The sequence below is a fragment of the Mastigoproctus giganteus genome, chromosome 2 (assembly GCF_048544385.1).
Source record: "Mastigoproctus giganteus isolate SK-2022 chromosome 2, ASM4854438v1, whole genome shotgun sequence".
NCBI lineage: Eukaryota > Metazoa > Arthropoda > Arachnida > Uropygi > Thelyphonidae > Mastigoproctus > Mastigoproctus giganteus.
Genome location: NC_143576.1, coordinates 95,561,211 through 95,576,298, shown reverse-complemented (window position 1 = coordinate 95,576,298; position 15,088 = coordinate 95,561,211). Strand labels below are relative to the sequence as shown.

Sequence of the window (15,088 nt, the reverse complement as noted above, 5' to 3'; positions counted from 1 at the left end):
TCTGTAACATCCACCATTTTGAACTATCTGTGTGCTGCATTCATGAGACCAATCACAGCACCACTCCGTATGGTGAAACTGGAAACCTCTAGTGAACACTCAGTGACATGCAAAATGATCTACAGTATCACATGTGAAAGCAAATATTTATAGTGATCGTGGCATGTGATGCAAGAAAGCAAGTGTATGAACTTATGTAGCATCAGCCAAAAAAAAAAAAATCACACAACCATTCCCTCTAAATGTTTGTCCAGTTCTTCCTTAAATTTATTTAACCTATCAACTTCCACAATGACTGGTGGAAGTTTGTTCCAGCAATTAACCACCTGCTGGCTAAAAGTAAATTTTTGCACATCTGTTCTACAGATGTTTTTCCTCAATTTGAATTTATGCCCCATTAGATTCGTAATCTGAACAAGTGAAGAATTCCAGCAGAATTCAGCGTGCTCAACCCATTCAAGGCCTTATACACCTCACTCAGCTCACCTCGCAGGTGCCTAGTCTCCAGCCGCTGCAATTTGCAGAACTTAAGCCTCTCTTGGTAAGAGGATCCCTTCATTCCCCTCACCAATCTTGTTGCCCTTCTCTGTACACGCTCAAGCAAATCTGCATCCTTCCTAAAAATGAGGAAGAATGTAGGAGGCATTACTTTCATAACAGCCTCCGTAGCATACACACACACCCTTCGAGTATACCGGGATTCAAGCCCCAGGCTGCTAAATACGGTCGATCTGCCAACCCGCACTGAACCAGCGTGGCAGATTATGGTCCATTTTCCTCAATGTGAATTGTTAAGGAGGCTTTCATCTGTAGTGGATTGATAATCACTGCGGGTTTTTTTTTTTTTTTTTTTTTTTAACTTTCATACCAGTCCTCGTAACAACTCTTCCAGCACCAGGGAAACTCCACAAACTATAGAAAATCCACCCTCTGGAGTTTGGAGGTCAGCCAAACTCACAGGGAAGGGGATACAAAGTATCAGTATTAGCCGTACGGTGCAAGGAAGCCCTAGGTTTTTGCTGCACTCATCAAAAAAATAATAATGACACTGATCTGTACAGCTTTTTCACAAGCACTAACAAACTGTTTTCTAAGTCTAAGATACACATTCTACATATACACAATATGCATACTACTTCCTTTGTGACTGACAGACAGAGATTTTCAAAAATGCAAGTCAGGTAGCTGTATAAACCTGTGAAGTGTTTCTTTCACATTCAGTTGTTTTTTTTTTTTTTTTTTTGAGTTTTTTGGTGCAGTTGTACTAACTAGTACCTGCTGCTAACATGATTTTCATATACTGTCTCTCTGACAGTGGCAGATAAAGGAATCACTAGGTGGTAGTGATCCCAGTGTACTGATGTGGGATATACTTAAAGATATAATTACCATCAGGGGTAAAGGAAAGGGTTTTTGCTTCTATAAAAGTGACTACAGTGGTCTCAACTGATGACGTTACCAACAGCAAGTTCTAAGTGGGAAGCATTCAAGGAATGAATCGTGGAAGCTACTAGGCGTTTCACACCTATTAAGAAATATTGTTCAAGGTTTAGGCCTAAATGGTTGTCAAATGAACTAATGAGACTCATGGCACAGAAGAAATATGCATGGGATGCATATAAATTATCAGGCGACACAGAAGCCCATGGCAGATATAAGCTAGTCTGTAATCAAGATCACAAGGGAGATAGGCAAGCAAAGGCAGATTACGAGAAATCTTTGGCAAAGGATGCTAAGAAATACAGCAAGGATTTTTTATTTATATAAACTCTAAAAGAAAGGGGATGAATGAGATTGGTCCACTTGTTTTGACTGTTGATCCTACTCAGATAGCAAACAAAAAGATAGCAACACTGTTGACAAATCTGATTGGATACTATGATGTGGTTACAAAGGAACTGGATGCAAAAAATAATTTTGATATCATATACTTGGATTTCAGGAAAGCTTTTTACACTGTTGAGACTCATGGAAGACTACTGTACAAATTGGAGCAGAATGGTATTAAGGGTAAGTTGCTACAATGGACAAAAGGGTGGTTTATTGGGAGAAGACAGAGGGTGGTATCAATGGACACTGCTCTTCGAGGGCTAATGTTATCAGTGGAGTCCCACAGTGTTCAGTGTTGGCCCCGCTGTTGTTTTGTATATTTATCAATGATATTGATGAAGGTATATCAGGCTTAGTGTTGAAGTTTGCAGATGATATAAAGGTTGGCAGTGTGCTACTGCAACAGGATCTAGAATATTTGGACGGATGGGCTGAGAAGTGGCAACTGAAGTTTAACATTGACAAATGCAAAGTACTGCATATGGGTAGAAGTAACCCCAGAGGAACGTACCAACTGTGTGGTACTACACTTAGGGTGGTAGAAAATGAAAAAGACCTGGGAGTAATTGTGCAGTCAGGTATGACGTTTTCTGAGCAATGCAGACAGGCTGCAAGAGCAGGTCATGGGGTTTTGTCAACGATATACAGAAATTTTGCTAGCAGAGAAAAGGAGGTGATTATATAAGGCAATGGTCAGGCTACGCCTTGAGTACTGCGTACAGGTCTGGAGGCCTCAATTTAGGAAGGATGTAGATTTTCTTGCAACAAGATTGGTGAGGGGAATGAAGGGATCCTCTTACCAAGACAGGATTAAGTTCTGCAAATTGCAGCAACTGGAGACTAGGCTCTTGCAAGGTAATCTGATTGAGGTGTATAATGGGTTGAGCACGCTGAATTCTGATGGGATTCTTCCACTTGCTCAGATTACGAACCTAAGGGGGCATAAATTCAAATTGAAGAAAGTCAGTTGTAGAATAGATGTGTGGAAATTTTCCTTTAGCCAGTGGGTGATTAATTGCTTTAACAAGCTTTCATCTGTCATTGTGGAAGTTGGTAGCTTAAATAAATTCAAGGAGGTACTGGACAAACATTTAGAGGGAATTGTTGTGCAAATTTTTTTTTTTTTTTTGGCTGATGCTACATAAGCTCTCTTTCTTATATCACATGCCTCCATTACTATTACAAGGGAACATTGTGTACCCCCAACAACATTACTTAATTGCATAAGGCCAGTACCCCACGGACCAGAACTACCAATGTCACTTGCACCAGTTGTTCTTGAACATATACCTTCAGATCCCGAATCTGGCATTTGTGACCTAGAAGATAAACTACTATGATCAAGATAAACTACTATGATCAAGAAATTCACAATTATGGATACAGCTGTTTCCACAAAGTAAATCAATAATCTCATGACAGGTTTAAATCAACCCAAAGTAACTGCAGAGCTTTTAGCACCATAGATTGGAATCCAGAAATCTGCTTATCCCAGGAACAGTCTTTTCATGATGTCACACCATGAAAAAAAAAAATGATTCTCCATTTTTTAAAAGAAGGCTCAATATATTGCAATATGTAGTTATGAAATATTTTGGAATTTTCTTTCAACCAACAGATGGTGGCTATTTACTGGCTCATTGAAGCAAAACCTCAGAAGAGTTCGAAAAAAATATGCTCATTGAAGCAAAAAAATATGCATCTATTCCTGTAGCTTAATAAGCACACTTAAAAGAAAACTACAAAAATGTTAAGCTTCTTTTGGAAAAAATTTAGTACAAAGATCATAGTTAGGTAGTATGCAGAGCAGATTTTACAAGTTATCATTCTACTACTCAGCTGACAACTTGGTCACACAAAATATTTCTGTATGAGTGGGATAACTGAGCAAGAAGTGAATATTTGGAAAGAAAATGTGCAAATACTAAGACAGTCTACAACACCAGATTTAAAGAACATTAAAGCAAAGCCACCAGTAATAGAAACAAAGTACTGTTACCTCCTCTGCTTATAAAGGATAAAGGGATATATAAAGATAAAGAATGAAAGGATATATAAGACAGTAGAGTCTTACAGAATTCAGTGCTGGGCACGTTGTTTTCTATATTTATTAATAGATGTGTGGAAAAATGTCTAAGTTTGCAGATGACAGTTTTCAGAGAGAGTATCTCTACTAGCAATTGTTCGATAAATCATCGATAGGACACCGATCGTATCGTAATCTTCCAAATCCCTTTCTTCCACTACTGACTTTAATTCAACTCTACCAAGTGTTATAAGTTATTTTGGGGTTACTTTTCCCCAGGTGTAAGACCTTACATTTCACTGTATTAAAGCTAAGCTGCCACTTTTCTGACCATCCCTGAAGTCTATCTAGGTCACTCTGAAGAAGCTCTGCTTGGCGGTGATCATTAACAACTCTACCGATCTTTACATCATCTGCAAATTTAGACATCACACCCTCTATTCCTTCATCAATGTCATTTAAGAAAATCAAAAACGAGTGGTCTCATACTGATCTCTGGGGAACCCCACTTCTTACATTAACCTAATCTAAAGAATAACCATTTATCACAACCCTCTGCCTCCTGCCCTGAAGCCATCCTGCTATCCATCTAAGAATTTTTCCTGTGATTCCAACCTGTTCCAGCTTATAAAGTAACCACTCATGTGGGACTGAGTCATATGCTTTACTGAAATCTAAATAAAAAATATCGAAATTATTCCCTAAATCCAGCTCATGAGTGATGCTGTCAAATAGCTAACCAGATTTGTTAAATATGATTTTTCCTTTACATAACCATGCTGCATATCCTTCAGAATTCCATTTGTATCTAAATGATCCTGAATTCCACCCTTGATCATTGCCACCATGATTTTCCCTACTACTGAAGTTAGACTGACCAGTTGGTAATTTCCCACTACACTCTTAGAACCGCCCTTATGTATTGAAGATATACTTTGTATATTGGCACTTTTCCAATCCAATGGAATCTCTCCTAAGTCCAGTGTTGCTCTCATAATTAGCCTTAATGGTTCAACACACTCACTTGCTGCCTCCCTTAGAATTATAGGGTAAATGCCATCAACTCCAGGAGCCTTACCCGCCTATAGGCTTGAAAGTTTTTTCATTAAATAATCATGTGAAATTTCAATATCATTAATTACATCTTTTTCAACTTCATCCCCATAATTTCTCATTGACATAAAGGGTTTTTCTTCTGTAAATATCAATGCAAAGTAACTGTTGAGTTCATTTGCAACATCAACTGGGGTATCTAATACTATGCCACGTCCATTACATATATGTCCTTCTCTTCTCTTCTTTGCATTTATATATGTAAAGAATTCCTTATCCCCATTCTTTGCTGTCCTTGCCAGCAATTTCTCATAATCTGCCTTTGCCAGCCTAACCTTTTCTGTGGTACTATTACAGATCAATTTGTAGCTGTTATAGGCTTCAGTACTTTTTATTGCTCTGTAACTTTTCCATGCCATCTTTTTCTGCTCAAGCAATCTGGCAACTTCGTTATTCATCTAACTTGGAATCTTCCTCCTGGAGTATTTTTTTAATGGTATATAAGCATTCAAGGCTTCTGTGATTTATGTTTTAAAAGGTATACCATAATTCAATTCCATTCACTCTCTCTGAGATATCTACATAGTTAACAGAGGCCACGTAGCACCTTAAGCCATTGTAATTTCTTTCCTGAAATTATAACCCATTCCTTTGCCTTTAACTACTGCTACCTCTCTCTCTCTCTCTCTCTCTCTCTCTCTCTCTCTCTCTCTCTCTTCATCATCCACCATAGAACTCAGTGATCAAGTCCTACTATTGGTTCCTGTACCATCAGCCCTATTATGCCATCTGGTTCATGGGTGAGATCAGGTCTAAAATATTCTTTTCTCTAGTACTTTCACTGACATGTTGATACAAATAACAATCAACTATAGTTGATTTTAAAAATTTGTCCCCCATGTCAAGTTTCCTTCCCATTTTCTTCAATCAATTTGAGGCAAATTAAAATCACCAATAATAAGACATTCATGCTTACTTGCCCATTCTATTTGCATGTAGGGGCTCTCATCATAATCTTCAGAATCAATTTATGGCACCTAGTCCTGGAATCATTTATAACAATTATAATTCCACCCTCATTCAATTTACTTTTACCTCTCAAAGCCTTATACATCTCAATCAAGCTCCTGTAAGGTGTCTAATTTCCGAGCTCTGCAGTCCACATATTCAAAGCCTTTCCTCGTATTTGTGATATCTCACCAGTTATGCTGTCCATCTTTGAATCCTTTCAAGAAGCTCAGCATCTTTTTTTTAGGTGCAATCTCCATGCCTGAACACATCCAAGCATGTTCTTACAATTGCCTTATAATACAGAGGAATTATGCCCTACCTATATCTCTACAAGCAAATGCATGATAAATCATAAACAGGATACCATGGGCCATCCTTGATGCCTGTCTTCACTGCTCGCAGAACTTCATGCCTGAGCTTATCTTAACTCCCAAATCCCTTTCCTCCTCTACTGTTTTTATTTAAACCCTACTAGTGTATAAGTTATTTTGGGGTTGCTATTCTCTAAGTGTAAAACTTACATTTTGACCATCCACAAAGTCTTTTTAAGTTGTTCTACTTGGCTCTGATCATTAACTGGTACTTTACCAATCTTGACATCATCTACAAATTTTGACATCACATCCTGTAACCCTTTGTCAAGGTTGTTAGGAAAATCATAAATGGCAGTGAGCCCAATGCCGATCCTTAGGAACTCCACTTTGTATAATTATTATTATTAGCCATATATGGTGCAAGGAAGCCTGAGGCTTATGCTGCACCAGCAAAAAAAAAAAAATTTCTGAACTACCCTGAGAGAAAGAGAGAGAAATAAAAGGGAATCACCAAGGAAGAGAAGAATGATGATATCCAGTTCAGGACCCTGGGTGTGCCAAGCCCATACTCACCAGATGTAAGCCCCTGGGTAGATGGTAGCCCAATCTGAAGAATAACCATTAATCACAAACCCTCTACCTCCCACTTTCCACCCTGCAATCCATTTAAGAATTTTGCCTGTAATACTAATATGAAGTGTGGCTGTTAAATAACAAGACTGTGTGCAAAGCCACTACAGGCCAAATGCAATGTGTGAAACAAAGGCACAGCAGTTGACCTTGAACCTTTCCTCGTTGTCAAGTCATTCTCCAACATGCTCATTTGCTTTGCAGTGAGACAGGTTTTCATTACCTTCTGATTTTTTGCATTTTTCTGGAAAAATTACAGACAAAAGAATCAATCATCCTTAAATTTTTAACGAAACTAAAAACACACCAACTGAGAATTATGAGTTGTTATGTCGAATTTATGGGGAAGATACTATGTCATGAGCTCGCGTTTGAATGGCATAAAAGATTTTTAGAAGAGAGAGAGAATGTGGAAGACAATGTTCAACCATGCCCTCCAGCATCCATGAAAATGTCGACCAGGTAAGGACGTCAATTAGAAGTGATCATCATTTAAGCAACACAATGGTTGCATCAAAACTCAACTTGGACAAAGAAACAGACAAATTTAACTGAAAATTTAAAAATGAGAAAAGTGTATGCCGAGGTTTGTTTGTTTGTTTGTTTGTTTGTGCATTAGCATCTAAGGCATTAGCATCTATTGATATAAATAATTTGCCAAGTCAAGTATGCCGAGGTGGTTCTTTGAACATATGAGGGCTGTTCAATAAAGAATGATCATAAATTTTTTTTTTTTTATTTCACAATACAGTAAACCCCCGCTATTCGCGGGGGTTCGAATACTGAGTTATGGCTCCCATAGTAATAAAGGGGTTCCGTTCCAAAGTATGAAATATATAAGAAAAACTAGTCTAAAATTTTGTCTATGTATGTATTATATGTACCTTCATAATATGACTATGTACATAGACAGTACATAGTGAAATGCAAGCATATGGCATCGAAATGAAAATAAGAAACAATTTAATATTAAATGTAATATTTATTAGAAATTTCAAACAAATCTTTCAAACCAGCGCCTTTGCTAGCAAAAAAACTTATCGCGCCAGTGCTATCACCAGTTTCGCTAAAGTGTTGATAAAGGAGTTTTGTCTTTTCATGAATGATGAGTGAACTTAACGGAATTTTATTTTAAGTTCGGTCTTCTATCCACAGATTTAAAGCGTTTTCCATTTTTTCTAATTTGACATCACGAGTTACAGAGAAAATTTTTGAAGCAATTAGCACGTTTTCACGGACACTACGGTGGATTTTTTCATTGATCGTACCCATGACTCATTGATTTTATGTTTTGCCACTGAGGAGACACTTTCAACATTAGAAATTTTGTCTAATAACTCAAATTTTATTCGCTAATGTCATCACCTTCTTTGATATTTTCACATTTCTCTTGTTATTCGTAGCCATATTTTTGTACGGGTTAGAAAGAACTTGTCCACAATAAAGTCACTTTCGTCCATTAACACACTCGAAAAAGTCTGTTTTACACTGCAAAATGATAGATTTATCACTTTTGTAAGCATATCAATTTATAAATTGATAAATTTATTCAATTTATAAGCATATAAATTAAAAGTAAACGACAAAAACTTCCATTACAAGCGCATAACACATATTGAACAAGGATTAGCGAAAAACATCCACGCTCGCGATTTTGTCAACCCTCTCCCCCCCACCCACTGAGCGCTGTTTTGACCAGGAAAGATAATTTTAGCCACGCCCATGTTTTATTATGGCCGATAATATTCACATTTTTTTAGGTTTCATTTTATATTAAATCAGCGATCGCGAATATGCGAAACCGCAAATACAGATACTGCGAATAGCGGGAGTTTACTGTAAATCTTTATTAATTTTGTCAGTGACTCTATTATCAGGGAAACGGGGAATATATTGTGCAAAAAGGATAGGTGGAACAGGACCAGGGTATGTCTGCCAGGGGGCAAAAGTTGATGACATTGTAGAGCACATATCATCTTTTAAAGTCACAAAAGGTTATATTGTTGTACACATTGGCACTAATGACATTAAGAGTAGGAGAACATAGGAATTACTTAACAAGTAAAGGTCAATGTTGAAAAAAAGCTGCAAGTTAGGGTTAAATTTGAAAGTGTCTGCAATTCTTCCAAGACATGACAGGAGGGAGTATATGATGAGAGCCTTGTCAAGCAATTTGGCCCTAGAGAGATTGTTCAAGGCTCATGGGGTAGAATCTTTCTCAGCATGGCCTGTGCTTGTTAACAGGAGAGTTTGCTTCTACAGGGATGGGATACACTTAAATAGAAATGGTACAAGTATATTTGCTGGTGGGTCAGAAAACTTGCTGGTGTTAGGTGTGTCAGAAAACTGCTAGCTTGGGGGTATACATGGACTAATGGATTAACAGTAGTGACTGGCAGAGGTGAAAGTGATTCTTATACTGATTCTATTGGAATGAGCATCAGCTTGCAAAACAAGGTGCTTGGGATTTCAGGGACTGCTGAGAGTCATCATGGATCAAGTAAATACATGGGCTGTGTTAGGGTAGCTAAGAATAAGAATAGATGCATATATGCTTGCGTGTTCACCAATGCTAGGAGTTTAGTAAATAAATTTGATGAATTTGAAGTACTAGTCAAAACATCAAAGGCAGATATTTTTGGGATACAGAGACCTGGGGTCACACAGATTGTATAAGGAATGTAGAATTGGAATTTGGAGAGTACAATGTATATAGAAAGGATAGGAAGGGAGGAGGGGTCATGTTGTTAGTTAAGAAACACAAAATCTAAGGAAGTGCATCCAGTTGACATGGGTGGACAGTGCAATGTTGAGTTAGTTTAGTGTGACATAAGACCTGGGAAAGCAAAATTGAGAGTAGGAGTGTGTTATAGGCCTAATGACTGTGAGTATAATGAAGAACTGTACAGAGAAATTGTTGGAGACTCTTTTGTCAGGGAAATGGGGAATATATTGTGCAAAAAAGGATAGGTCGAATAGGTCAGGGTGTGTGTCCAGTAATTTAGATTGTCTTATAATGGAGGATTTTAACTTCCCAGATATTGATTGCAACTTGTGGGTTCATCACTAGCAAGGCTTTTGTGAATTTATTGGGTGATTGTTTTCTGCAGCAGCATGTTCGAGAGACAACTAGAGGGAGTAATATGCTTGATCTGATTATCAATAGTGATTCTTCATGCATTAAGAATCTGTAGATAAACGAACCACTACGTGACAGTGATCACATTGTGCTGATGTGGGATTTACTCAAAGATGTAACTACCATCAAGAGTAAAGGGAACGGTTTTTGGTTTCGTAAAGGTAACTATGGTGGTCTGAGACAGTTTTTATATTCTAAACAGTGGAACCAGGTATGATGTTACCAACAGCAAATTCAAAATGGGAAGCATTCAAATAATTCATCTTGTAAGATACTAGGCTTTCCATATCAACTAAGAAATATTGTTCAAGGTTTAGGTCTAAAGGATGTCAGATGAACTAATGAGACTTGTGGCAGAGAATAAAAATGCATGGGATGCATATAAATTATCAGATAACATAGAAGCCTATTATAGATATAAACTAGTCTGTAATCAAGTCACAGAGGAGGTTAGGTAGGCAAAGGCAGATTATGAGAAATCTTTGGCAAAGGATGGAAAGAAAAACAGCAAGAGTTCTTTACTTATATAAACTCTAGAAGGAAGGGGATGATTCAGGTTGGTCCACTGGATATCAATGGTTCAACTGTTGATGATCCTGCTGAGGTAGCTGACAAACTGAATGAGTATTTTGCATCTACATTCACGCATGAGGAGTTATTCAGGGAGGAGAATGCCAGAAGTTAATCAAACCCTGGCAGGGAGCTAAATGATTTTGTAATAACTGAGAGCAAAGTGGAGAAGAAATTGTTGAAGTTAAACATAAGAAAGGCACCTAGAGTGGATGGGATCTATCCAGTTATATTAAAGGAGGCAGCAAAGGAAGTAAGCAAACCATTAGACTTAATTATGAGAGCTTCCCTGGACTCAGGGGGAGGTCGCCATGAACTGGGGGCACCTCCGTAGCCAGGTGGGAAGGAGCAGCAGCAACAGTGCGTAGCACACGCTTCTTGATTAGACCGGGTTCAAGCCCGTCACCACCAAATACGGAGGATGCGGAAAGGTCAGGGAATGACCACCGCATATCCCGGAGCAATATGGCCTTAGTTGCTAATGCTCCTAAAAAAACCAAATAACAAATAGCCATGAACTGGAGATGTGCAAATGTGACCCCAATTCACAAAGGAGGTTCAAAGGGTGACACAAGTAATTACAGACCTATTAGTTTAACTTCTATTCCAGGGAAATTAATGGAGGCACTGGTTAAATAAGAACTGCAGGATTATCTAGACAAGACTGCAGTTATAATTCAGACACAGAAGGGATTTGTTAAGGAGAAGTCTTGTTTGACCAATTATATTGGATACTATGATGTGGTCACAAAGGAACTTGATGGAAAAAATAATTTTGATATCATATACTTGGATGTTTGTTTGTTATTTGGTTTTTAGGAGCATTAGCAACTAAGGCCATATTGCTCCGGAATATGTGGTGGTCATTCCCTGACCTTTCCGCATCCTCCGTATTTGGTGGTGACAGGCTCGAACCCCGGTCTAATCAAGAAGCGTGTGCTACGCACTGCTGCTCCTTCCCACTGGCTACGGAGGCACCCATATACTTGGATTTTAGAAAAGTCTGGGATACTGTTGCACACGGAAGACTACTATACAGATTGGAGTAGTTTGGTTTTTTTTTTTTTTTTTTTTTGGTAGTTGTTGGCACATCGGCTTCTGTGGCCATAATGCACCTCCCAAGGTTTTCGCAGTACTTTGATCCAAGCCCGAGGAGGGATTCGAACCCGCTACCTTTGGGTTGCCAGGTAGGCACTTTACCCACCCGGCTAGCCCGGTCAGCCAGTAGTATGGCATTAAGATAAAATTGTTGCTATGGCTAAAGGGATGGTTTAGAAGACAGAGAGTGGTAATCAATGGACACTGCTGAACGTGGACTAATGTTATTAGTAGAGTTCCTCAGGGTTCAGTGCTGGGTCCATTTTTGTTTTCTGTATTTATTAATGATATTGATGAAAGTATATCAGGCTTCATGTCCAAATTTGCAGATGATACAAAGGTTGGCAGGGTTGTTAACGTCACAAATGACAGTACACTACTGCAACAGGATTGAGAAAAGTTATGCAGATGGGCTGAGAGGTGGCAACTGAAGTTTAACATTGACAAACGTAAAGTACTGCATATGGGTAGCAGTAACCTCAGAGTAATGTATCAACTGTGTGGTACTACAGTCAGGGTGGTAGAGAATCAAAAAGACCTGGGGATAATTGTGCAGTCAGATATGAAGTTTTCTGAGCAATGCAGACAGGCTGCCAGAGCAGGTCATGGGGTCTTGTTAATGACATACAGGAATTTTTCTAGCAGGGATAAGGTTTTTTTTTTTTTTTTTGATTTGGTAGTTGTTGGCGCATCGGCTTCTGTGGCCATATTGCACCTCCCAAGGTTTTTGCAGTACTTTGATCCAAGCCCGAGACGGGAATCGAACCCGCGACCTTTGGGTTGCCGGGCAGGTACTTGACCCACTCGGCTAGCCCGGTCGGCGCAGGGATAAGGTGGTGATTATCCCCTTATATAAGGCAATGGTCAGACCACACCTTGAGTGCTGTATACAGGTCTCGAGGCCTCATTTTAGGAAGGATGTAAAGCTGCTGGAACGAGTACAGAAAAGGGCAACAAGACTAGTGAGGAGAACAAAGGGATTGCTCTTACTAAGAAAGGCTTAAGTTCTGCAAATTGCAGTGTCTGGAGACCAGGCAGCTGCGAAGTGATCTGATTGAGGTATACAAGGCCTTGAGTGGTTTGAGCAAGCTCAATGCTGCTGGAATTCTTTTTCTTGCCCAGATTAATTGCTTGAGGAGACATAAATTCAAATCGAGGAAAGACAGTTGTAGAATAGATTTGCAGAAATTTGCTTTTAGCCTTTAGGTGAAACAAACCTCCATCTGTCGTTGTGGAAGTTGACAGTTTAAATAAATTCAAAAAAGAAGTAGACAAACTTTTGAAGTGAATGGCTGGGTGAAATGGAAAGGTTTTTTTTTTTTTTTTTTTTTTTTGGTGGCTGATGCTGTATAAGTTGGCTTTCTTGCACCATACTAATGCCTCTACTAGTAATGCTAAAGTAGTTCCCATTCAATAAAATGCACTTATTCTATAACATTTCTGCCATTCTTTAAAATCATGTTGGTAGCCATTTTTTGACACGCTTTCAGAATTGCCTCCAGTGTCTTTAAAATTTCTTCTCTCTCTTTTTTTTAACTTTGAAAATAAAAAACACTGCTGACTGTAAGGTCAGGGCTGTAGGGCGGATGAGGAACACATTTGCCTTTAATACTGGCTAAATACTTGATGACAGTATGAACACTGTGAGGTCTTGCATTGTCTTGATGCAGCATCCACCCACCTTTTGCCTTTTTCAGTGTTGATGATGACATAGACTTCCAAACAGATCTTTGTTGCTTACTCTGTGGGTCGAAATGATGAAGCTGTGTCTCATCCATCGTTATCATCTTGTACAGAACCTCACCATCTTCAGTAATCATCCATTGCAGCTCCTGAAAAATCTCTCTGAGAAGTTGCTGTTGCTCAGACATGAATAGTCTGGGAACCCAGAATGCACAAACACATATCATATGCAAATGATCATGGAGATACTGTGCCTGCTTCCTACTGATATCCTCAATATCTCTGCCAGTTGCCTTACTGTTATACGATGATATTTTCTCACAATTACAGAAGCAGTGTTTATGGTTTTTGTGGCAACGGCAGTGGTTGCAGCTCTAGGACCACCAATTTTTGTGATTGAATCACATCCATCTTTAAACATTCTAAACCACCTGCAAGCTTGCTATATGGAAGCACAGAGTTACCATAAGCCTCTTTTAACATTTCATATGCTTTAGCTGATGTTGTCTTGAGACAGAAACAAAATTTGAGAGCAGCATACTGTTTCTTCGCATTTCACGTTCATTGTTACTCTGTTCATGAGTTTCCAAACAGATCCGTGTGTGTGTGTGTGTGTGTGTGTGTGTGTGTGTGTGTGTGTGTGTGTGTGTGTGTGTGTGTGTGTGCATGCACCCTACTCACCAGACCTAGCCCCTTGTGACTGTTTTCTCTTCTACCAAAGTATTAAAAGGGCCTACAGAAGATGACTTCCAGAAAGGTATCTGTGCTTGGAAGAGACATGAAAAAGTGTGTGCAAGCCCAAAGCAATTATTTTGAAGGGGTTAACTTGTAAGGTATGAAATATTTCATTATATTTATTTTATTGCAACGGTCTCATTATTTAATAGCCACAACTTTTATGTTCCGGCTTGTACAGTAACCTCTCATGTGGGACTGAGTCAAATGCTTTGCTGAAATCCAGCAAACTATGCCAAAATTATTTCCTGCATCCAGCTCATGAGTGATTCTGTCAAAATAGCTAAGCATGTTAAACATGATTTTCCCTTTACAAATACCCATTGAAATCACCCCAATTTCTACATCCAGAAGTCACTCCAAGATTACCTCTCATTCTCAAATCAGTGGCAACATTTCACTTTTTTTATTCAAGACTCTAGACAATCCACTTACCAGTTTTCTTAGCTGATGTTGATCTGGTTCCTGATCAATATGAGTTTTTAATCTCTTTATTGCTGTCATGTTAAATTGTTAAACTAATTATATAACTTTCTATTGAAAAGATCTCCCAAGAGAGGGTTATTGTTGTTGATTTTTTGGCACATCAACTTTGATTTGATGGCATACTAGCAACTTATGCCATAATGAGCTAATTCCAGATGTAAAAAAGCACTAAAAATTATTGGTAATCCACAAAATGTTACCAGGTAAAAATACAAATAAATAAAAAAAAAAAGAGTAGTAAAACTCAATAAGATCAGGTGAAGAGTAATAATGTATATAATAAATGCTATAAAAATTGCAAAATTTCAGTACAAATTGTCTCTGTCAGATAAAATCTGGCTGAGTCTATAAGGCTCTCAGCCTGATAAAATTTGTACATTCAACTTTTATAGCAAAAATCATGTCACAGTATTCACACATAGGAGGGTCATCAGCCCTCAGCAGAAAAAAAATGCATAAGATGACTGCTAGAACAACTTTCCCTTTACAATTTCTGCACAAGCTAGCCCTATA

At 38.4% G+C, this 15,088-nt stretch overlaps 1 protein-coding gene across 1 annotated transcript in view; it reads right to left on the bottom strand.

The window, feature by feature from the left end:
* The window catches only part of LOC150089438 (solute carrier family 53 member 1-like), a 165,410-nt gene that overhangs the window by 85,310 nt on the left and 65,012 nt on the right, over positions 1-15,088 (bottom strand). The window lies entirely within an intron of this gene.